Consider the following 11060-nt stretch of genomic DNA (forward strand, 5'->3'; position numbering starts at 1 on the left):
TAGCAGGGAACTGATCAGCATGGGGTATCTTCCATTCTCATCCATTCACTAAGTGCCAACTATGAGCCAGCCACTGGGAAGGCCCCCAGTGAATAAGACGGGGAACTGGGGCCCACAGAGAGATGGTGAACTGGCCCCGGGGCCCAGCCAGTGCTAAATGCTGACTCTGCCTTCCCCACACCCACAGGCCCAGACGACAAAGTCCACCACCACTGCCACACCTTGATGTCTGGGGGGCCTGCCTTCCTGGCGCCTCAGGCCTCCTCGCCTCTTCCCCAAGGACATTGGACTCCATGCCTTGAGGAGTTCGATTTTATGAGGGGGTCCAGGAGCCAGGGAACAATGCAGTTTTCCTGGCACAGGGCTGAGAGCAAAGGTGAGTGGGGCCCACGGCTGGAGGCATGCAGGGCAGAGGGGCACCTGGGGTCAAAATGCCAACCCTGGAGTCAGGCGGCAGATTCCACAGCACTCAAATCCCTGTCCTTCTCCAGGCCTCATGGCTGAAAGCAGAGCACTCCCTGCCTTCCCCTGTAAAGAAAACTGGCGATATCTCATGGACACAGTATTAGAGGAACTGAAAAGGTGGCTCACACCCTGATCCTGCCTTATGCCCCCAGCACTGCCCCCAACCTGCAATCAGAGAAGATATTCGTTTCCTCTTATTTTTAGTTTCTCAAAGATGGTGTGATCCAAGAAGACTTAGGGGCTCTGGGTCATGGTTTTGTTCTCAATGCTCAACCCTGGGCATGGACTACAGTAGGTGCTTGTGAATGTTTTCTGCACAGCTCCATAAATATTAGCTTTTACTCTTTACTAAAATATGATGTACAGATGGTCAAGAAGCACTTAGGAAAAAGCGATTTAAAAATACAGTAAGATATGGTTAGACCAGAATGATTAACATAAAAAAGCCTGACCATTCTAGTGCTGGTGAAAATAGGGGCCACTGGAACCCTTACCCCAGCTGGTGGGAATGCGAAATGGTGCAGTCAGTGTGTAAAACCATGTGGCAGGTTTTCAAAAGGTTAAGCATATACCTGCTGTTGGATCTAGCCATTTCCTTCCTAGGTATTTACCCAACGGAAATGAAAATATACATCCATACAAAGATTTCCACCCAGATGCTCAGGGTGGTCTCATTTTGAGCAGCTAGTAGACTGTCTGGTTCTTATCCCACACAGACTTGCTCCCTACCCCCTAAGCTGTGTGACTTTCAGGAAGTGGCTGTCCCTTTCTGAGCAAGGCATCAGTATATCTGTAAGAAGAGCAATCCAGGCAGAGGATACAGCCCATGCAAAGGTCATGGGGCAGGACAGGGCCTGGCATGTTGGAGGAACATGTATGGCTGGAGCAGAGGGACTGAGGGGGAGAGAGGGAGGAGGTAAGGACAGGGAAGGGCCAGGGAGGGGGCTGGAGAAACGGGAGGCAGGTGGAGCAGGGCTTTGTTGAGCTTTTACCTTGAGGGAGATAGGAGCCCTGGCTGGAGTGTGGTAGGCAGAGGGACCTCACTTAGGGGCTCGCAGGCGCCCCCTGATGGCTGCTGATGGGAGGATAGGCTGTGGTAGGGGCAGAAGATGCAAGCAGGAGGGTCAGGGCCAAGGGGACTGTGCTGGTCCAGAGAGAAGATGATGGGGGCTGGACCAGGTGGACACTGTGGGACTGGTGAGAAGTGGGCTGGTCAGTAATAACCCAGACTCCGACCCCACAGTTTCTAGGTTCAGATCCCAACTCCATGACACTGGCCTGTGACCTTGAAGCAGTGATTCAACCTTCCTCCATTTTCATTTTTGTAAAACAGGTGCTGTGTAACAGTTACCTACCTCATAGGGGTTAACTTATGCAAAATGCTTACAACAAGGTTTAGTATATAATAACAGTCCATGAGTATTGTTTTTTGTTATAATTATTATTATAGTTTATTATTCTAGTGAGGCAGCTATAAACAATGATTCTCGCCTGGGGGTGATTATGTCCTACCAAAAAACAGCCAGTAATGTTGGTGACACTTCTGAATGTCATACTTGGCGTGATCTTGGAATCGAGTGGGTGGGGGTCTGGGATGCTGCTCAGTACCCCACAGTACCTAGGATGTGGCACCACAGAAACTGACCCGGCCCCGATGTCCAAAAGCAGAGGGGGGACCCTGGACTAGACTGTCTGGGGATGCTGCGCGGTGTCCAGCACAGAACCTGACCCACCGGGGGTGCTTCCCAAGGACACGCAAACTGATGGATGCAGTACCCTTAGCTCAGCTTGTGCCCAAGTCTCTAGATCCTGGGACATGCTGCCCCCGTGTGGACAGTTGTGGAACCGCGCCCGTGGCCGGGGACCACGCTGCCTGCACCGCCTGACCTAGAGGAGGGTCTCCACGAGGCGCTGTCCACCAGAGCTTTCTAGGAAGACGGCACTATTTCAACTTGGGGCTGTCGACATGCCAGCCGCTTGTGGTCACTGAGCCCGTGAGATGTGTGTGCCTGGGCAACGAAGAAAAATTTTTCATTTCCATTAATTTACATTTAAGTGCAAAGAGCCCCTCAGTGACCAGGCTGGATAGCCCAGTTTGCAGAGAAAGCAGCCACTCATGCTTGGGACGGGGTAGGGGACGGGGCAGGGGGAGGTGTGCAACAGTGTGTCTCTGGGTTGGTGGGTATGTTTGTTTTTATGACCATTTTTATTGATTTTTTAAAAGATTTTATTTATTTATTTTTAGAGAGAGGGGAAGGGAGGGAGAAAGAAAGGGAGAGAAACATTAGTGTGTGGTTGCCTCTTGCCCACCCCCAACTGGGGACCTGGCCCACAACCCAGGCAGGTGCCCTGACTGGGCATGGAACCAGAGACCTTTTGGTTTGTAGGCCACCACTCAATCCACTGAGCCACACCAGTCAGGGCTTTACGATCATTTTTAAAAATTAATGTAAATCAAGTGCTTACTAGTTTCAGACCCCGTTCTGAGCTCTTTACTCCCATTCACTCATCTTTGACTCAAGCACTTTACACAAGTAGGTACCAACATTATACTCATTTTATAGAAGAAGAAACTGAGGGTCAGAGAAGACAGCTGCCCACGTTTTCTCACTCTATGCTAAACCCCAGCAAGGGGCACACATGCACCTTCCCCCTCCTCTTCTTCCTCCCCCACAGGTGTGCATTTCCTAAACTCTAAGGGTCCCCATGAGACTTACAACCAAGGGAGCAAAGGGCAGCTTGTCCATGACTAACCCCCTGAACCTGCCTCCACAGCCCCTTTTTCTCCGACTTCCAGTGAGCCAAAGAAGCCCCGCCTAGGCTCTCTCCTGTTGCTTCTTCTGTCCTAAGTCCTTCCTTGTTTCATTGTCCCCAGCTTTAATAAACATATCCTTAAAATCAAAAAAATAAAAATAAACCCCAGTTAAGTGACCGTCATGCCTGATTTTTTCCCCTACCCTCACAACTTTCTGAAACTGTTAGGTCTCCTGTTTTGCAGATGAGGAAACAGGCTCAGACAGAGTGTGCACCTTGGTCGTTGTCGCTCAGCAAGCAAAATGCCAGAGTAAGAATTTGAACCCACATCTCTCTGTTACCCATAAACGTAAACTGCCTCCCTGGAGTGGGTTTCAGAGATGGGGGTTGGGGAAAATTGGGGAGATACGTGCAGGACTGTGAACTAGCCAGACTTGAGTCTGAATCTCATGTCTGTCAATTCCTGTCTGTGTGATCTCAGGGGAGTGTCTTGCCCTTTCTGGGTCCCTGGGTCTCCTTAGCTATAGCAACTTCCTGCTGGGGCTATTCAGAGGATTAAATTACATAATTCCTGTCTTAGCCTGCTCAGGCTGCCGTAACTAAATACCATAGACTGGGTGGCTTAAATGACCAAAATTTACTTTCTCACAGCTCTGGAGACTCGAAGTCTAAGACCAAAGTGCCAGCAGTGACAGTGCCCCGCGGGGGCCATCTTCCTGGCCTGCAGATACTTGCCTTCTCGTCATGTCCTCACATAGTAGAAAGAGAGCTCTGGTCTCTTTCTCTTCTTATGAGGGTGCTAAACCTACCCAGCAGAGGCCCAGAGAACCGCTGGCACACATACAGAGCTAGTTACACAGCCCACCAGCTGCAAAGCTGCTACAGGGGCTTGGCCCTTGGATGTCTCAGGAGAGGCAGTGAGGGCCTCTGGAGGGCAAGCCAGGTGGGCAGCCACACCTCCCTGCTGCCTACAGTCCCGAAATGTCCCCAGATGTCCCCAAAGACACGCCTGTTGAAGGGGGCCTCCTATTCATTATGCCTAATTATTGCACAGTGCCAAGGAAATGTTGGGGACACCTTTTAATGGCCTTTAAACACCCCAACAGCAGCTCCTGGCCCTGCCAATGCCAGGTTCCCAAGGGCACAGCCAGAAGTTCCCGGGAGAAGAACAAATACAAAAACAAACCACGTTGATTGTCAAGCACAACCCTGGGTGGAAGGGACAAAGCTCAGAGACTTGGGTGCCCAGCCCCTTCCAGTCCGGGGAGTCTCCAGCCAGGCCACGTTCTCTCTGAGCCTCTACTGAGCTTATTTGCAAAATGGATTACTAGTGAATGGATGAATACATGAAGAGCAGCTCCTAACGCATACAAGGCCCCTGCCATCAGCATCGTCATTATTACTGTCTGTTCATCTATCTTTCCTGGATTTTACGAGACAGAACATGCAAGGGCTGTGGGAACAAGGGAGCTGCTCTCTCCACTGCAAGGCTGGACTTGGGAGAGACAAGTGAGATGTTTACCTGAGGTTCAAGGTTTAAGGGGGCTAATAACTAGTGCTCATGAGGATGTGGAGAAATCGGAACCCTCAGGCATTGCTGGTGGGAAAGAAAAATGGTGCAGCCACCATGGGAAACAGTCTGGGGGTTCCTCAAAAGGTGAAACATGAATTTTCCATCTGAGCTAGCAATCCCATCTTAGGCATCTGCCCAAGAGAAATAAAAACCTATGTTTACATGAAAACTTGTACATAAGTATTCATAGCAGCTTTATCCATAATAGGCAAAAGGTGGAAACAACCCAAATATCCATCAGCTTATGAATGGATAAATAAAATGCAATATGAAAATATAAAAATACATGTAATGGAATATTATGCAGCCATTAAAAGGAGTGAAGCAACTGACACTGCAACGTGAATGAACCTTGAACATGTGATGCTCAGTGAGAGAAGCCAGACACAAAAGACCACACAGTGTGTGATTCCATTTATGTGAAATGTCTACAACAGGCAAATCCAGACAGAAAGTGGACTCACAGTTGCCAGGGGTTGGGGAAAGGGACGGGGATGGGGCTTCTTTCTTGGAGTGTTGAATGAATGAAATAAGCCAATCACAAACACTCATAGGATGTCCCTAGAGGAGCCAAATTCATAGAGACGGGAAGTACATGGTGGGAGACAGAGTCTGGGGGAGAAGGTTGGAGAGTTAGTGTTTAATGGGGACAGACTTTCAGTTTGGAAAGATGAGAAAGTTCTGGAGATGGATGGTGGGAATGGTTTCCCAAGAATGTGAATGTTGACTTAAAGCCGTACACTTAGAAATGATTAAGATAGCAAATTGTGTTTATCTATTCATCTATGGACACTTGTTTCCACTTTTGGCTGTTGCAAGTAATGCTGCTACCAACACTGGTATACAAATATGTTTGAATTCCTTCTTTTAATTCTTTGCAGTGTACATGTAGGAGTAGAGTTGCTGGGTCATATGGTAATTCTATGTTCAACTTTTTGAAGAACTGCCATTCCATTTCCCACAGTGGGTGCCTCATTTTCCAGTCCCACCAGCTGTGTACAAGGGCTCCAATTTCTCCACCAAAAAATGGTATTTTCCTATTTCTTTCTTTCTTTCTTTCTTTCTTTCTTGCTTTCTTCCTTCCTTTCTTAGATTTTATTTATTTATTTTTAGAGAAGGGAAGGGAGATAGAGAGAGAGAGAAACATCAACGCGTGGTTGCCTCTCACGCACCCCCTACTGAGGATCTGGCCCACACCCAGGCATGTGCCTTGATTGGGAATGGAACTGGCGACCCTTCGGTTTGCAGGCCGGCGCTCAATCCACTGAGCCACTCCAACCAGGACTCCGTTTTCTAATAATAACCAGCCTCATGGATATAAAATTGCATCTCACTGTGGCTTTGATTTGCACCTCCCTAATGAATAGTGATGCTGAGCATCTTCTCATGTGCTCCTTGGCCATACGCATGCTTTTTTGGAGAAATCTCTGTTCAAGTTATGTGCCCATTCTTGTACTGGGTGGTTCGTTTGTTGTTGTTGAGGTGTAGGAGTCTTTATATTTTCCAGATAATGGACCCTGCTCAGATACAAGATTTGCAACTATTTTCTCCCATTCTGAGCTGTAGTTTCATTCTCATGATGTGCTTCACACATGTTCTTAATTTCTACAAAGTCCAATGTATCTACTTTTCCCCTCCTTGACATTTTTGTGGGCATTTCACAAGGTTTTTGAACTCAGTTTGTCCAAAATGGAACTAGCCAACCGCCCTGGACACTCTTAGGCCAGCTCCCTCTCACGACAGCTCTGCGCGCCGTCCTCGTTGCCCCTCCGTCTGGCCAGCCCCGTCCCTGCCAACCCCGGCCCCACTGAATCTGGCTTGTACCCAGCCCCTTCACTCCCTGCCAGGCCCCCACCCGTGCCCAGCCTCCACCCCAGCTCCACCTGCCCCATTTCCTCTCTGCTCCCTGAGGTTTTTTTCCTACCAGGACAAGGTATCCACTGGGCACACTGCCCCCGGCCCCATGGTACTGTTAGGGGCCTGTAACATGTTTTAATTTCCTTTAAAATTAGGAGAAAACGATGACTATAATAATCACAAATATATCACCATACAGCCAGCCTAGATGATACCTGTCTGTATACCTACATCATGGTAAAATGTCTTCATATTTTCTGCAGAGGAAGGGACCCATGAAAATCATAAGGCCACCCTACCTCTTGCTCTCCTAGAAGTAGCCAGAGGGAGGTTTCAAAAGCCAAATCAGATGCTGTTGCCCTCTTTTGATATTCACAAACCTTCCGTGGCTCCCCAGCGCCCTCTGAATGAATGCAGAGTCCAAGGCCCTGGCCGTCTGCCCCCCCCACTCTCCCCACCTCCTTTCCTCTCCCCTCTGCCCACTCCCCTCCAGCCTCCCATGTGACCCCCAGTCTAAGCAGCTTTGTCCCTTCCTCTGCGCCTTTGCGCATGCAGGCTTCTCTAACTAAATCAGTTGTCAACTAGGTAACCCCACATCATTCATTTTAGGGGAAGCCTTAGAGGACAAACCTCGGGCTGCCAGCAAAGGTCAGATTCATTGTTATAAACTCTCCTGGGAAGGAACTCCCCACCCTCTTCTAATCTGTCACTTGGTTCTTATTACAGTATCAAGGTCCCTCCCTCTTTGCAATGGTGATATTGGGGCCAGGTCACTCTCTGTGGTGGACTGTCCTGGGCGCTGTGGGGTGTCCTGCCCCCCTACACGCACGCTGGATGACAGGAGCACTGCTTCAGTGTGACAATCACAAATGTCCCCAGATACTGCAAGATGTCACCCCTGGTTGGGAAACCGCATTAGAGTAGCAATCAGATAAATGCCTGCCTGCCCAGCTATGCTTGCACCAGGTGGAGATGGAGCCTGTCCTCCTCATCCCTTCCTGAGGTTTCAAGACACATACTCCAGACAGAACAGACAGCAACAGTCAGTCGTGTCCCAACAGCAGCGCTCCATCCAGCTGAAAGGGCAGGTCGCAGTAGAACTGTGCTAGGGACTGCATTCCGTCCCCCTACATCTCCGCTGAAGCTCTAACCTCTAATATGACTATATATGGAGATGGGGCTTTTGGGAGGTAAGGTTAAATGAGGTTGTAAGGGTGGGGCCCTGATCTGCCTTTATAAAAAGAGGAAGAGAGAGATCTCTCCAGAGCACTCACCAAAGCAAGAAGGAGGCTATCAACAAGCCAGGAAGAGAGTTCTCACCAGAAAGGGAATCAGCTGGCCCGTTGATCTTGGACTTCCCAGCCTCCAGAACTATGGGAAAAAAATGTTTATTGTTTAGAGGCCACCAGGTCTGTGGTGTTTGGTTACAGCAGCTTCAGCTGACTCAGCTGCGTTCTGCTTTGACTGGGCAGCCTAACCCTGACAGTTTCATATTGACCAAGATTCATTGAGCACCTACTGTGTGACAAGTGCTGTGCAGGGAATGAAAAGAGACTAAATCCAAGCCTTGCTGACACTCTAGAGGGGTAATAAGCTTATAAATGGAAATCTAAAGGCAGAGATATTATTACTAAGAGGCATATAGAAGGGCTAGTGAATGGTGTCAGGAAATTTCAGGGAGTTCCACAATGGTCTGTCTAAGGAAGTGATATCTGAGCCGAAACCTGGAGGAAGTGAAATGATATCTAGAGGAAGATCCTGCAGAGCAAAGAGCACAGCCCATGTAAAGGTCCCGGGGTAGGATAAGGCCTGGCATGTTGGATGAACAGAGAGGAGGCCTGTGAGGCTGGGGCAGAGTAAGCCAGGGAGAAAGAGGGAGGAGGTGAGGGTAGGGCAGGGTGTGGGGTGAGGGGCGTGGGGCATGGGGCAGGTTGTCCAGAGCTGTATGGGCCAAGGGGAAGACCTGAGCTTTTACCACAAGGGAACTGGGAGCCCTGGAGGGCTGTGGGCAAAGGAGGGATGGGATCTGAGTCAAGTTTTGAAAGCCTGTCAGCTCTGCAAGGGGAGGGATTTCGGTCCTTCCTGGCCACTGCTGTCAGCCTTCACTTAGAATCATGCTTGGCACACAGTAGGTGCAATAAATACTTATGGAGGGAATAGATGAATAATAACTCCTGTGGGTGTGGGGGAGACCAAGAGTAGTAAAATCTCATGGCCCCAGGTCACCCAGCCAGGTTACGTCAGGCCAAGGCCTGAACCCAGAGCTGGACAGCTGAGGCCCCAGCTCCGCCAGACCTATCGGAGGGAGTCCCCGTGCCCTAATGGTGGCCACCTGTTTCTTCCCCTGCCTGTGATTAATGGCCACACAGCCCCATCCATCACTTGCCAGCCAGCGCCTGGCTCTGCCCGGGAGGCCGTGGGGCCCAGCACTCATTTGTAAGCAGGCAGCCAGGCTGGTCTCAGATGGTTGGTGACATGAGACAGATCCCTGCTCCAGTTTGGTCCCAGATGTGGCCCTGAGAACTCCAGGGAGAGAAAAGACCAGGATGTGGACCCAGGGGTTTGGAAATGATAGCTGCTCAGACTGTAAGATCTTCAAAAGCTCCTATTCTCCCCAAATTAACTAAATAATCAAAATTGTCCCTTTCTTAGCTGCAGCGTTCCACCCTGCCTTTCCTTCCCCTGCTGTGTTCTGTTCTTTCTACGTCCAAAAGAGCTCCTTGGCACAGTGGACCCAGCCCAGCCTGCCCCTCTTCTGAACCTCAGTTTGGGCTTCCCTCCCCCCAAACCCCGATCTACTGGCCTCTTTCCTTGCTCTCCCCCATTCACACTACCAGCAAAACCCTGTATCGCTCAGCACTGGTGGTCTCTCTCCTTAACTCTAAGCCAGGGCTTCTCAGCTGGGGATGATTTTGCCCCCCACCCTCCGCCACTCCAACCAACAATGTTCGCATACATTTCTGCTTCTGGACGGGGAGGTGCTCCTGGCAGAATGGGTGGGGCCAGGGATGCCGCTCAACACCCCACTGTGTCCAGAGAGTCCCCCACAGAGAACAATCCAGGCCAGAACGTCAACAGTGAAGACAGAAACCCTGGTCTGAAACCTCCCACGGTTCTGCAGTGCCCTCCAGGTCAGATCCCATCTCCTCAGTCCGGAGGCAGGTTCTACAGTGCTCTGGGCCCGGTTCTCTCCAGCCCGTATCCCACCATACCCTGCCTCATGCCCCATCTGGAAGGGCAGTAACCCAGAGTCAAGGGTCTAAGTACCTGGGTTTGCATCCTGGCTCTGCCACCTACTGGCTGCGTGATTTTTAGCTATGACTTAGCTTCTCAGTGCCTTCATTTCCCCTTCATTCAAACACCATAATGGCAGTACCTAGAGTTAAAATGCTTAAGGCAGCGACTGGCATGGTAGTGAAAACACATGCAGGTGGGTTAATTTATTATTATTCATAGTTTGGGTCACATTTCTGGGCTTTGCTATGTGCCTAAAGGCTCTTTTTTTTTCTGAAAATTACTTTTTAATAATTAATCTCCTTCAAAGGCGAAGCCCTGAGTCCCTCCCTGTGGCCCAGTCCTGACCCCACTGTGCTGGCAGTGGCTGTGATCAGCTCTGGAGGCTGTTAAAATGGGGGTGTCTGGTCACTGGGTGCCACAATACTGGGAAGTGCCTACCCAGGTGAGGGTCAGATGCAGGTGGCCCCCCAGAAGAATGGGTGTCTGGTCCCCATGGTGTGTGGGAGGTGTGTATTGGGGGCAGGGCCAGCTTCGTGGACAGGCAATTCATGCACTCAAACAGGACACTGTCCTCTCCAAGGAAGGGCCTTGCATCTCCAAATTCCTAATCACTTCAAACAAGATGCCATACATCTTCATTTTTCCCGGACCCCCAAAATTCTGTAGCTTGTCCCAGTCAGGGGCTTTCATATGATCTGTAGAGTCTATGTATTCCAGAACCTGATGGGAATATTGAAGAACTTTCCAAAAGTTTGTTGCTTTAGCATGAGGACTAGATAGGCCCTACATTTTTGCAACTCCTCTCTGGCCCCATCAGATTCTTTTTTTTTTCTTCCCTCAATTGCTTTTAGAGAGAGAGGAAAGAAGAGAGAGAAACATCAATTGGCAGCCTTCTGTATGTGCCCAGACCAGGGATCGAACCCACAACCTAGGTATGTGCCCCTGACTAGAAATCGAACCTGCGGTTATAGGACAACACTCCAACCAACTGAGCCACACTGGCCAGAGCTCGATCCTTTTTTAAATAGGTTGACATTTTGCTCATCATGTATTTTTACTTATTTTTATTGTATTTATTGGGGTGACATTGGTTAATAACATAAATTTCAGGTGTACAACATTATAATCCAACCTTTGTATATTCCATTGCATGCTTACCACCCAAAGTCTAGGT

The sequence above is a fragment of the Pteronotus mesoamericanus genome, unplaced genomic scaffold (assembly GCF_021234165.1).
Source record: "Pteronotus mesoamericanus isolate MK-2021 breed Mesoamerican mustached bat unplaced genomic scaffold, CSHL_Meso_final contig_482, whole genome shotgun sequence".
NCBI lineage: Eukaryota > Metazoa > Chordata > Mammalia > Chiroptera > Mormoopidae > Pteronotus > Pteronotus mesoamericanus.